At 38.8% G+C, this 13,759-nt stretch overlaps 1 protein-coding gene across 1 annotated transcript in view; it reads left to right on the top strand.

Annotated features, from left to right (window-relative positions):
- Window positions 1-13,759, top strand: part of CCDC51 (coiled-coil domain containing 51) — a 58,244-nt gene that overhangs the window by 42,160 nt on the left and 2,325 nt on the right. The gene's annotated exons all lie outside the window — the stretch shown is intronic.

Below are 13,759 nucleotides of genomic sequence, written 5' to 3' on the forward strand. Positions count from 1 at the left end.
CAATGGTTGGCTGATTTTTCAATGACTTGAGCAATGGTTTGCTGATTTTTCAATGACGTCAGCAATGGTTGGCTGATTTTCTAATGCCTGAAATGATTGGCTGATTTTGCAGTGACTCAAGTGATTGGCTTATTTTTCAATGAATCAAGCGTTGGTTGGCTGATTTTTTTTTTTCAATGACGAGCAATGATTGGCTGATTTTTCAATGAGTTGAGCAATGGTTGGCTGATTTTTCAACGATTTGAGCAATGGTTGGCTGATTTTTCAATGACTTGAGCAATGGTTGGCTGATTTTTCAATGACTTGAGCAATGGTTGGCTGATTTTTCAGACTTGAGCAATGGTTGGCTGATTTTTCAGACTTGAGCAATGGTTGGCTGATTTTTCAATGACGTGAGCAATGGTTGGCTGATTTTTCAATGACTTAAGCAATGGTTGGCTGATTTTTCAATGACTTGAGCAATGGTTGGCTGATTTTTCAATGATTTGAGCAATGGTTGGCTGATTTTTCAATGACTTGAGCAATGGGTGGCTGATTTTTCAATGACTTGAGCAATGGTTGGCTGATTTTTCAATGACGTGAGCAATGGTTGGCTGATTTTTCAATGACTTGAGCAATGGTTGGCTGATTTTTCAATGACGTGAGCAATGGTTGGCTGATTTTTCAGACTTGAGCAATGGTTGGCTGATTTTTCAATGACTTGAGCAATGGTTGGCTGATTTTTCAATGAGTTGAGCAATGGTTGGCTGATTTTTCAATGATGTGAGCAATGGTTGGCTGATTTTTCAATGACGTGAGCAATGGTTGGCTGATTTTTCAATGATTTGAGCAATGGTTGGCTGATTTTTCAATGACGTGAGCAATGGTTGGCTGATTTTTCAATGATTTGAGCAATGGTTGGCTGATTTTTCAATGACGTGAGCAATGGTTGGCTGATTTTTCAATGACGTGAGCAATGGTTGGCTGATTTTTCAATGACTTGAGCAATGGTTGTCTGATTTTTCAATGACTTGAGCAATGGTTGGCTGATTTTTCAATGATTTGAGCAATGGTTGGCTGATTTTTCAATGACTTGAGCAATGGTTGGCTGATTTTTCAATGACTTGAGCAATGGTTGGCTGATTTTTCAATGACGTGAGCAATGGTTGGCTGATTTTTCAATGACTTGAGCAATGGTTGGCTGATTTTTCAATGACGTGAGCAATGGTTGGCTGATTTTTCAGACTTGAGCAATGGTTGGCTGATTTTTCAACGATTTGAGCAATGGTTGGCTGATTTTTCAATGACTTGAGCAATGGTTGGCTGATTTTTCAATGACTTGAGCAATGGTTGGCTGATTTTTCAATGACTTGAGCAATGGTTGGCTGGTTTTTGAATGACTTGAGCAATGGTTGGCTGATTTTTCAATGACGTGAGCAATGGTTGGCTGATTTTTCAATGACTTGAGCAATGGTTGGCTGGTTTTTCAATGACTTGAGCAATGGTTGGCTGATTTTTCAATGACGTGAGCAATGGTTGGCTGATTTTTCAATGACTTGAGCAATGATTGGCTGATTTTTCAATGACTTGAGCAATGATTGGCTGATTTTTCAATGACTTGAGCAATGGTTGGCTGATTTTTCAATGACTTGAGCAATGGTTGGCTGATTTTTCAGACTTGAGCAATGGTTGGCTGATTTTTCAATGATTTGAGCAATGGTTGGCTGATTTTTCAATGACTTGAGCAATGGTTGGCTGATTTTTCAATGACTTGAGCAATGGTTGGCTGATTTTTCAATGACGTGAGCAATGGTTGGCTGATTTTCTAATGCCTGAAATGATTGGCTGATTTTGCAGTGACTCAAGTGATTGGCTTATTTTTCAATGAATCAAGCGTTGGTTGGCTGATTTTTTTTTTCGATGACGAGCAATGATTGGCTGATTTTTCAATGAGTTGAGCAATGGTTGGCTGATTTTTCAATGACGAGCAATGGTTGGCTGATTTTTCAATGACTTGAGCAATGGTTGGCTGATTTTTCAATGACTTGAGCAATGGTTGGCTGATTTTTCAGACTTGAGCAATGGTTGGCTGATTTTTCAATGACGTGAGCAATGGTTGGCTGATTTTTCAATGACTTAAGCAATGGTTGGCTGATTTTTCAATGACTTGAGCAATGGTTGGCTGATTTTTCAATGACGTGAGCAATGGTTGGCTGATTTTTCAACGATTTGAGCAATGGTTGGCTGATTTTTCAATGACTTGAGCAATGGTTGGCTGATTTTTCAATGACGTGAGCAATGGTTGGCTGATTTTTCAACGAATTGAGCAATGGTTGGCTGATTTTTCAATGACTTGAGCAATGGTTGGTTGGTTTTTCAATGACTTGAGCAATGGTTGGCTGATTTTTCAATGACGTGAGCAATGGTTGGCTGATTTTTCAATGACTTGAGCAATGATTGGCTGATTTTTCAATGACTTGAGCAATGATTGGCTGATTTTGCAATGACTTGAGCAATGGTTGGCTGATTTTTCAGACTTGAGCAATGGTTGGCTGATTTTTCAATGATTTGAGCAATGGTTGGCTGATTTTTCAATGACTTGAGCAATGGTTGGCTGATTTTTCAATGACTTGAGCAATGGTTGGCTGATTTTTCAATGAGTTGAGCAATGGTTGGCTGATTTTTCAATGACGAGCAATGGTTGGCTGATTTTTCAATGACTTGAGCAATGGTTGGCTGATTTTTCAATGACTTGCACAATGGTTGGCTGATTTTTCAGACTTGAGCAATGGTTGGCTGATTTTTCAATGACGTGAGCAATGGTTGGCTGATTTTTCAATGACTTAAGCAATGGTTGGCTGATTTTTCAATGACTTGAGCAATGGTTGGCTGATTTTTCAATGATTTGAGCAATGGTTGGCTGATTTTTCAATGACTTGAGCAATGGTTGGCTGATTTTTCAATGACTTGAGCAATGGTTGGCTGATTTTTCAATGACGTGAGCAATGGTTGGCTGATTTTTCAATGACTTGAGCAATGGTTGGCTGATTTTTCAATGACGTGAGCAATGGTTGGCTGATTTTTCAGACTTGAGCAATGGTTGGCTGATTTTTCAACTATTTGAGCAATGGTTGGCTGATTTTTCAATGACTTGAGCAATGGTTGGCTGATTTTTCAATGACTTGAGCAATGGTTGGCTGATTTTTTAATGACTTGAGCAATGTTTGGCTGGTTTTTCAATGACTTGAGCAATGGTTGGCTGATTTTTCAATGACATGAGCAATGGTTGGCTGATTTTTCAATGACTTGAGCAATGATTGGCTGATTTTTCAATGACTTGAGCAATGATTGGCTGATTTTTCAATGACTTGAGCAATGGTTGACTGATTTTTCAGACTTGAGCAATGGTTGGCTGATTTTTCAATGATTTGAGCAATTGTTGGCTGATTTTTCAATGACTTGAGCAATGGTTGGCTGATTTTTCAATGACTTGAGCAATGGTTGGCTGATTTTTCAATGACGTGAGCAATGGTTGGCTGATTTTCTAATGCCTGAAATGATTGGCTGATTTTGCAGTGACTCAAGTGATTGGCTTATTTTTCAATGAATCAAGCGTTGGTTGGCTGATTTTTTTTTTTCAATGACGAGCAATGATTGGCTGATTTTTCAATTACTTGAGCAATGGTTGGCTGATTTTTCAGCCTTGAGCAATGGTTGGCTGATTTTTCAATGACTTGAGCAATGGTTGGCTGATTTTTCAATGACGAGCAATGGTTGGCTGATTTTTCAATGACTTGAGCAATGGTTGGCTGATTTTTCAATGACTTGAGCAATGGTTGGCTGATTTTTCAATGAGTTGAGCAATGGTTGGCTGATGTTTCAATGACTTGAGCAATGGTTGGCTGATTTTTCAATGATTTGAGCAATGGTTGGCTGATTTTTCAATGAGTTGAGCAATGGTTGGCTGATTTTTCAATGACTTGAGCAATGGTTGGCTGATTTTTCAATGACTTGAGCAATGGTTGGCTGATTTTTCAATGACTTGAGCAATGGTTGGCTGATTTTTCAATGACGTGAGCAATGGTTGGCTGATTTTTCAATGACTTGAGCAATGGTTGGCTGATTTTTCAATGAGTTGAGCAATGGTTGGCTGATTTTTCAATGACGTGAGCAATGGTTGGCTGATTTTTCAATGACGTGAGCAATGGTTGGCTGATTTTTCAATGATTTGAGCAATGGTTAGCTGATTTTTCAATGACGTGAGCAATGGTTGGCTGATTTTTCAATGATTTGAGCAATGGTTGGCTGATTTTTCAATGACGTGAGCAATGGTTGGCTGATTTTTCAGACTTGAGCAATGGTTGGCTGATTTTTCAATGATTTGAGCAATGGTTGGCTGATTTTTCAATGACTTTAGCAATGGTTGGCTGATTTTTCAATGACTTGAGCAATGGTTGGCTGATTTTTCAATGACGTGAGCAATGGTTGGCTGATTTTTCAATGACTTGAGCAATGGTTGGCTGATTTTTCAATGATGTGAGCAATGGTTGGCTGATTTTTCAGACTTGAGCAATGGTTGGCTGATTTTTCAACGATTTGAGCAATGGTTGGCTGATTTTTCAATGACTTGAGCAATGGTTGGCTGATTTTTCAATGACTTGAGCAATGGTTGGCTGATTTTTCAATGATTTGAGCAATGGTTGGCTGATTTTTCAATGACTTGAGCAATGGTTGGCTGATTTTTCAATGACGTGAGCAATGGTTGGCTGATTTTTCAATGACTTGAGCAATGATTGGCTGATTTTTCAATGACTTGAGCAATGGTTGGCTGATTTTTCAATGACTTGAGCAATGGTTGGCTGATTTTTCAATGATTTGAGCAATGGTTGGCTGGTTTTTCAATGACTTGAGCAATGGTTGGCTGATTTTTCAATGACGTGAGCAATGGTTGGCTGATTTTTCAATGACTTGAGCAATGATTGGCTGATTTTTCAATGACTTGAGCAATGATTGGCTGATTTTTCAATGACTTGAGCAATGGTTGGCTGATTTTTCAATGACTTGAGCAATGGTTGGCTGATTTTTCAGACTTGAGCAATGGTTGGCTGATTTTTCAATGATTTGAGCAATGGTTGGCTGATTTTTCAATGACTTGAGCAATGGTTGGCTGATTTTTCAATGACTTGAGCAATGGTTGGCTGATTTTTCAATGACGTGAGCAATGGTTGGCTGATTTTCTAATGCCTGAAATGATTGGCTGATTTTGCAGTGACTCAAGTGATTGGCTTATTTTTCAATGAATCAAGCGTTGGTTGGCTGATTTTTTTTTTTCGATGACGAGCAATGATTGGCTGATTTTTCAATGAGTTGAGCAATGGTTGGCTGATTTTTCAATGACGAGCAATGGTTGGCTGATTTTTCAATGACTTGAGCAATGGTTGGCTGATTTTTCAATGACTTGAGCAATGGTTGGCTGATTTTTCAGACTTGAGCAATGGTTGGCTGATTTTTCAATGACGTGAGCAATGGTTGGCTGATTTTTCAATGACTTAAGCAATGGTTGGCTGATTTTTCAATGACTTGAGCAATGGTTGGCTGATTTTTCAATGATTTGAGCAATGGTTGGCTGATTTTTCAATGACTTGAGCAATGGTTGGCTGATTTTTCAATGACTTGAGCAATGGTTGGCTGATTTTTCAATGACGTGAGCAATGGTTGGCTGATTTTTCAGACTTGAGCAATGGTTGGCTGATTTTTCAACGATTTGAGCAATGATTGGCTGATTTTTCAATGACTTGAGCAATGGTTGGCTGATTTTTCAGACTTGAGCAATGGTTGGCTGATTTTTCAATGATTTGAGCAATGGTTGGCTGATTTTTCAGACTTGAGCAATGGTTGGCTGATTTTTCAATGATTTGAGCAATGGTTGGCTGATTTTTCAATGACTTGAGCAATGGTTGGCTGATTTTTCAATGACTTGAGCAATGGTTTGCTGATTTTTCAATGACGTCAGCAATGGTTGGCTGATTTTCTAATGCCTGAAATGATTGGCTGATTTTGCAGTGACTCAAGTGATTGGCTTATTTTTCAATGAATCAAGCGTTGGTTGGCTGATTTTTTTTTTTCAATGACGAGCAATGATTGGCTGATTTTTCAATGAGTTGAGCAATGGTTGGCTGATTTTTCAACGATTTGAGCAATGGTTGGCTGATTTTTCAATGACTTGAGCAATGGTTGGCTGATTTTTCAATGACTTGAGCAATGGTTGGCTGATTTTTCAGACTTGAGCAATGGTTGGCTGATTTTTCAATGACGTGAGCAATGGTTGGCTGATTTTTCAATGACTTAAGCAATGGTTGGCTGATTTTTCAATGACTTGAGCAATGGTTGGCTGATTTTTCAATGATTTGAGCAATGGTTGGCTGATTTTTCAATGACTTGAGCAATGGTTGGCTGATTTTTCAATGACGTGAGCAATGGTTGGCTGATTTTTCAATGACTTGAGCAATGGTTGGCTGATTTTTCAATGACGTGAGCAATGGTTGGCTGATTTTTCAGACTTGAGCAATGGTTGGCTGATTTTTCAATGACTTGAGCAATGGTTGGCTGATTTTTCAATGAGTTGAGCAATGGTTGGCTGATTTTTCAATGATGTGAGCAATGGTTGGCTGATTTTTCAATGACGTGAGCAATGGTTGGCTGATTTTTCAATGATTTGAGCAATGGTTGGCTGATTTTTCAATGACGTGAGCAATGGTTGGCTGATTTTTCAATGATTTGAGCAATGGTTGGCTGATTTTTCAATGACGTGAGCAATGGTTGGCTGATTTTTCAATGACGTGAGCAATGGTTGGCTGATTTTTCAATGACTTGAGCAATGGTTGTCTGATTTTTCAATGACTTGAGCAATGGTTGGCTGATTTTTCAATGATTTGAGCAATGGTTGGCTGATTTTTCAATGACTTGAGCAATGGTTGGCTGATTTTTCAATGACGTGAGCAATGGTTGGCTGATTTTTCAATGACTTGAGCAATGGTTGGCTGATTTTTCAATGACGTGAGCAATGGTTGGCTGATTTTTCAGACTTGAGCAATGGTTGGCTGATTTTTCAATGACTTGAGCAATGGTTGGCTGATTTTTCAATGACTTGAGCAATGGTTGGCTGATTTTTCAGACTTGAGCAATGGTTGGCTGATTTTTCAATGATTTGAGCAATGGTTGGCTGATTTTTCAATGACTTGAGCAATGGTTGGCTGATTTTTCAATGACTTGAGCAATGGTTGGCTGATTTTTCAATGACTTGAGCAATGGTTGGCTGATTTTTCAATGACTTGAGCAATGGTTGGCTGATTTTTCAGACTTGAGCAATGGTTGGCTGATTTTTCAATGATTTGAGCAATGGTTGGCTGATTTTTCAATGACTTGAGCAATGGTTGGCTGATTTTTCAATGATTTGAGCAATGGTTGGCTGATTTTTCAATGACTTGAGCAATGGTTGGCTGATTTTTCAGACTTGAGCAATGGTTGGCTGATTTTTCAATGATTTGAGCAATGGTTGGCTGATTTTTCAGACTTGAGCAATGGTTGGCTGATTTTTCAATGATTTGAGCAATGGTTGGCTGATTTTTCAATGACTTGAGCAATGGTTGGCTGATTTTTCAATGACTTGAGCAATGGTTTGCTGATTTTTCAATGACGTCAGCAATGGTTGGCTGATTTTCTAATGCCTGAAATGATTGGCTGATTTTGCAGTGACTCAAGTGATTGGCTTATTTTTCAATGAATCAAGCGTTGGTTGGCTGATTTTTTTTTTTCAATGACGAGCAATGATTGGCTGATTTTTCAATGAGTTGAGCAATGGTTGGCTGATTTTTCAACGATTTGAGCAATGGTTGGCTGATTTTTCAATGACTTGAGCAATGGTTGGCTGATTTTTCAATGACTTGAGCAATGGTTGGCTGATTTTTCAGACTTGAGCAATGGTTGGCTGATTTTTCAGACTTGAGCAATGGTTGGCTGATTTTTCAATGACGTGAGCAATGGTTGGCTGATTTTTCAATGACTTAAGCAATGGTTGGCTGATTTTTCAATGACTTGAGCAATGGTTGGCTGATTTTTCAATGATTTGAGCAATGGTTGGCTGATTTTTCAATGACTTGAGCAATGGGTGGCTGATTTTTCAATGACTTGAGCAATGGTTGGCTGATTTTTCAATGACGTGAGCAATGGTTGGCTGATTTTTCAATGACTTGAGCAATGGTTGGCTGATTTTTCAATGACGTGAGCAATGGTTGGCTGATTTTTCAGACTTGAGCAATGGTTGGCTGATTTTTCAATGACTTGAGCAATGGTTGGCTGATTTTTCAATGAGTTGAGCAATGGTTGGCTGATTTTTCAATGATGTGAGCAATGGTTGGCTGATTTTTCAATGACGTGAGCAATGGTTGGCTGATTTTTCAATGATTTGAGCAATGGTTGGCTGATTTTTCAATGACGTGAGCAATGGTTGGCTGATTTTTCAATGATTTGAGCAATGGTTGGCTGATTTTTCAATGACGTGAGCAATGGTTGGCTGATTTTTCAATGACGTGAGCAATGGTTGGCTGATTTTTCAATGACTTGAGCAATGGTTGTCTGATTTTTCAATGACTTGAGCAATGGTTGGCTGATTTTTCAATGATTTGAGCAATGGTTGGCTGATTTTTCAATGACTTGAGCAATGGTTGGCTGATTTTTCAATGACTTGAGCAATGGTTGGCTGATTTTTCAATGACGTGAGCAATGGTTGGCTGATTTTTCAATGACTTGAGCAATGGTTGGCTGATTTTTCAATGACGTGAGCAATGGTTGGCTGATTTTTCAGACTTGAGCAATGGTTGGCTGATTTTTCAACGATTTGAGCAATGGTTGGCTGATTTTTCAATGACTTGAGCAATGGTTGGCTGATTTTTCAATGACTTGAGCAATGGTTGGCTGATTTTTCAATGACTTGAGCAATGGTTGGCTGATTTTTCAATGACTTGAGCAATGGTTGGCTGGTTTTTGAATGACTTGAGCAATGGTTGGCTGATTTTTCAATGACGTGAGCAATGGTTGGCTGATTTTTCAATGACTTGAGCAATGGTTGGCTGGTTTTTCAATGACTTGAGCAATGGTTGGCTGATTTTTCAATGACGTGAGCAATGGTTGGCTGATTTTTCAATGACTTGAGCAATGATTGGCTGATTTTTAAATGACTTGAGCAATGATTGGCTGATTTTTCAATGACTTGAGCAATGGTTGGCTGATTTTTCAATGACTTGAGCAATGGTTGGCTGATTTTTCAGACTTGAGCAATGGTTGGCTGATTTTTCAATGATTTGAGCAATGGTTGGCTGATTTTTCAATGACTTGAGCAATGGTTGGCTGATTTTTCAATGACTTGAGCAATGGTTGGCTGATTTTTCAATGACGTGAGCAATGGTTGGCTGATTTTCTAATGCCTGAAATGATTGGCTGATTTTGCAGTGACTCAAGTGATTGGCTTATTTTTCAATGAATCAAGCGTTGGTTGGCTGATTTTTTTTTTCGATGACGAGCAATGATTGGCTGATTTTTCAATGAGTTGAGCAATGGTTGGCTGATTTTTCAATGACGAGCAATGGTTGGCTGATTTTTCAATGACTTGAGCAATGGTTGGCTGATTTTTCAATGACTTGAGCAATGGTTGGCTGATTTTTCAGACTTGAGCAATGGTTGGCTGATTTTTCAATGACGTGAGCAATGGTTGGCTGATTTTTCAATGACTTAAGCAATGGTTGGCTGATTTTTCAATGACTTGAGCAATGGTTGGCTGATTTTTCAATGATTTGAGCAATGGTTGGCTGATTTTTCAATGACTTGAGCAATGGTTGGCTGATTTTTCAATGACTTGAGCAATGGTTGGCTGATTTTTCAATGACGTGAGCAATGGTTGGCTGATTTTTCAGACTTGAGCAATGGTTGGCTGATTTTTCAACGATTTGAGCAATGGTTGGCTGATTTTTCAATGACTTGAGCAATGGTTGGCTGATTTTTCAATGACTTGAGCAATGGTTGGCTGATTTTTCAATGACTTGAGCAATGTTTGGCTGGTTTTTCAATGACTTGAGCAATGGTTGGCTGATTTTTCAATGACGTGAGCAATGGTTGGCTGATTTTTCAATGACTTGAGCAATGAGTGGCTGATTTTTCAATGACTTGAGCAATGATTGGCTGATTTTTCAATGACTTGAGCAATGGTTGGCTGATTTTTCAGACTTGAGCAATGGTTGGCTGATTTTTCAATGATTTGAGCAATGGTTGGCTGATTTTTCAGACTTGAGCAATGGTTGGCTGATTTTTCAATGATTTGAGCAATGGTTGGCTGATTTTTCAATGACTTGAGCAATGGTTTGCTGATTTTTCAATGACGTCAGCAATGGTTGGCTGATTTTTCAATGACTTGAGCAATGATTGGCTGATTTTTCAATGACTTGAGCAATGATTGGCTGATTTTTCAATGACTTGAGCAATGGTTGGCTGATTTTTCAGACTTGAGCAATGGTTGGCTGATTTTTCAATGATTTGAGCAATGGTTGGCTGATTTTTCAGACTTGAGCAATGGTTGGCTGATTTTTCAATGATTTGAGCAATGGTTGGCTGATTTTTCAATGACTTGAGCAATGGTTTGCTGATTTTTCAATGACGTCAGCAATGGTTGGCTGATTTTCTAATGCCTGAAATGATTGGCTGATTTTGCAGTGACTCAAGTGATTGGCTTATTTTTCAATGAATCAAGCGTTGGTTGGCTGATTTTTTTTTTTCAATGACGAGCAATGATTGGCTGATTTTTCAATGAGTTGAGCAATGGTTGGCTGATTTTTCAACGATTTGAGCAATGGTTGGCTGATTTTTCAATGACTTGAGCAATGGTTGGCTGATTTTTCAATGACTTGAGCAATGGTTGGCTGATTTTTCAGACTTGAGCAATGGTTGGCTGATTTTTCAGACTTGAGCAATGGTTGGCTGATTTTTCAATGACGTGAGCAATGGTTGGCTGATTTTTCAATGACTTAAGCAATGGTTGGCTGATTTTTCAATGACTTGAGCAATGGTTGGCTGATTTTTCAATGATTTGAGCAATGGTTGGCTGATTTTTCAATGACTTGAGCAATGGGTGGCTGATTTTTCAATGACTTGAGCAATGGTTGGCTGATTTTTCAATGACGTGAGCAATGGTTGGCTGATTTTTCAATGACTTGAGCAATGGTTGGCTGATTTTTCAATGACGTGAGCAATGGTTGGCTGATTTTTCAGACTTGAGCAATGGTTGGCTGATTTTTCAATGACTTGAGCAATGGTTGGCTGATTTTTCAATGAGTTGAGCAATGGTTGGCTGATTTTTCAATGATGTGAGCAATGGTTGGCTGATTTTTCAATGACGTGAGCAATGGTTGGCTGATTTTTCAATGATTTGAGCAATGGTTGGCTGATTTTTCAATGACGTGAGCAATGGTTGGCTGATTTTTCAATGATTTGAGCAATGGTTGGCTGATTTTTCAATGACGTGAGCAATGGTTGGCTGATTTTTCAATGGCGTGAGCAATGGTTGGCTGATTTTTCAATGACTTGAGCAATGGTTGTCTGATTTTTCAATGACTTGAGCAATGGTTGGCTGATTTTTCAATGATTTGAGCAATGGTTGGCTGATTTTTCAATGACTTGAGCAATGGTTGGCTGATTTTTCAATGACTTGAGCAATGGTTGGCTGATTTTTCAATGACGTGAGCAATGGTTGGCTGATTTTTCAATGACTTGAGCAATGGTTGGCTGATTTTTCAATGACGTGAGCAATGGTTGGCTGATTTTTCAGACTTGAGCAATGGTTGGCTGATTTTTCAACGATTTGAGCAATGGTTGGCTGATTTTTCAATGACTTGAGCAATGGTTGGCTGATTTTTCAATGACTTGAGCAATGGTTGGCTGATTTTTCAATGACTTGAGCAATGGTTGGCTGATTTTTCAATGACTTGAGCAATGGTTGGCTGGTTTTTCAATGACTTGAGCAATGGTTGGCTGATTTTTCAATGACGTGAGCAATGGTTGGCTGATTTTTCAATGACTTGAGCAATGATTGGCTGATTTTTCAATGACTTGAGCAATGATTGGCTGATTTTTCAATGACTTGAGCAATGGTTGGCTGATTTTTCAATGACTTGAGCAATGGTTGGCTGATTTTTCAGACTTGAGCAATGGTTGGCTGATTTTTAAATGATTTGAGCAATGGTTGGCTGATTTTTCAATGACTTGAGCAATGGTTGGCTGATTTTTCAATGACTTGAGCAATGGTTGGCTGATTTTTCAATGACTTGAGCAATGGTTGGCTGATTTTTCAATGACGTGAGCAATGGTTGGCTGATTTTTCAATGACAAGCAATGGTTGGCTGATTTTTCAGACTTGAGCAATGGTTGGCTGATTTTTCAATGACTTGAGCAATGGTTGGCTGATTTTTCAATGACTTGAGCAATGGTTGGCTGATTTTTAAATGATTTGAGCAATGGTTCGGCTGATTCTTCAGACTTGAGCAATGGTTGGCTGATTTTTCAATGACTTGAGCAATGGTTGGCTGATTTTTCAATGACGTGAGCAATGGTTGGCTGATTTTTCAATGACTTGAGCAATGGTTGGCTGATTTTTCAATGACGTGAGCAATGGTTGGCTGATTTTTCAATGATTTGAGCAATGGTTGGCTGATTTTTCAATGACTTGAGCAATGGTTGGCTGATTTTTCAATGACGTGAGCAATGGTTGGCTGATTTTTCAATGATTTGAGCAATGGTTGGCTGATTTTTCAGACTTGAGCAATGGTTGGCTGATTTTTCAATGACGTGAGCAATGGTTGGCTGATTTTTCAATGACTTGAGCAATGGTTGGCTGATTTTTCAATGACGTGAGCAATGGTTGGCTGATTTTTCAATGATTTGAGCAATGGTTGGCTGACTTTTCAATGACTTGAGCAATGGTTGGCTGATTTTTCAATGACTTGAGCAATGGTTGGCTGATTTTTCAATGACGTGAGCAATGGTTGGCTGATTTTTCAATGATTTGAGCAATGGTTGGCTGACTTTTCAATGACTTGAGCAATGGTTGGCTGATTTTTCAATGATTTGAGCAATGGTTCGGCTGATTTTTCAGACTTGAGCAATGGTTGGCTGATTTTTCAATGACTTGAGCAATGGTTGGCTGATTTTTCAATGACGTGAGCAATGGTTGGCTGATTTTTCAATGACTTGAGCAATGGTTGGCTGATTTTTCAATGACGTGAGCAATGGTTGGCTGATTTTTCAATGATTTGAGCAATGGTTGGCTGATTTTTCAATGACTTGAGCAATGGTTGGCTGATTTTTCAATGACGTGAGCAATGGTTGGCTGATTTTTCAATGATTTGAGCAATGGTTGGCTGATTTTTCAGACTTGAGCAATGGTTGGCTGATTTTTCAATGACGTGAGCAATGGTTGGCTGATTTTTCAATGATTTGAGCAATGGTTGGCTGATTTTTCAATGACTTGAGCAATGGTTGGCTGATTTTTCAATGATTTGAGCAATGATTGGGTGATTTTAACTCAAGCAATGAATACTCGCCACAAAATGTTACGACATGACCTTGAATGAGGGTTTTTTTTTGTATTTCTATCTGAAATTTTATTGCTGTACGCGTACTGTATCTACTAGTGTGCAATAAATCATGGAATTGTAAGTTGACCCTTTGCATTATTTAA

This window comes from Myxine glutinosa, chromosome 10 (assembly GCF_964187855.1).
Source record: "Myxine glutinosa chromosome 10, kmMyxGlut1.1, whole genome shotgun sequence".
NCBI classification, from domain to species: Eukaryota; Metazoa; Chordata; class Myxini; order Myxiniformes; family Myxinidae; genus Myxine; species Myxine glutinosa.